Raw genomic sequence first — 849 nt, 5'->3', positions numbered from 1 at the left:
CCGCGTTTCTTTTGATCTATTAACCATTCGTTTAAATCTAGGACTTCACTTCCAATCTGTAGTTTTTTGTATGTATATTTTTGTATGGTTATTTCTCAATTTAAATATAGATCTATATATCATTATATCATTTTCTACATCTACTAATCAATATTATTTACATATCAAGTCGCTATAAAATTTGTTGCTTCATCACTGTTTCTTTATCATAAAACATGCTAGCTTATGGATTCATTTTTTTCATTTCACTGTAAATCTCGTATAAATCTCGTTTAAAATCTTTTCAGTTCAAGTTTTTTCTTTATTTTCATCATTTTAACAAATCTATTCTAGTGCTTTTTGTACACTTTACCACAACGAACTCCGTTGAGAGCTTATTAGCCAAAGCAGCTTCTAACAACCAACCGTTAGAATATGCACCTTAGAAATCCACAGAACAACTTAAATCGCACACCATTTAGACATTCATTCATTAAATTTCTCAATATTTACCATAAGAGCCAACTCACTTATTGCCATTTATTCTTAACAATAAGTGTTCTAATTTTAACTACATCCCGTAGACACATTGTACTGTGTGGCCACATAACGTATGAGTCGGTCACGAACTTCATGTCGGACTTTCTGCACAAAGATAGGGAGGACATGGGCGTCGTTCTTGTTATAATGAACAGGTTACTCTGTAGTTCATACCTTTGAGATGGAATAATTTTAAAAAAATTTCTTCTCCCAAAAACGTGAAATCGATTCATTATGTTTCTATTGCCGTTTATAATTAAAAATTCAGTTATTTATTATGTCATAAAATTATTCAAATGATTTTTCAACTTGTTCAACCTCTTTATTTGT

The sequence above is a fragment of the Helobdella robusta genome (assembly GCF_000326865.2).
Source record: "Helobdella robusta unplaced genomic scaffold HELROscaffold_459, whole genome shotgun sequence".
Classification (NCBI taxonomy): Eukaryota; Metazoa; Annelida; class Clitellata; order Rhynchobdellida; family Glossiphoniidae; genus Helobdella; species Helobdella robusta.
This window is presented reverse-complemented; position numbering follows the sequence as displayed.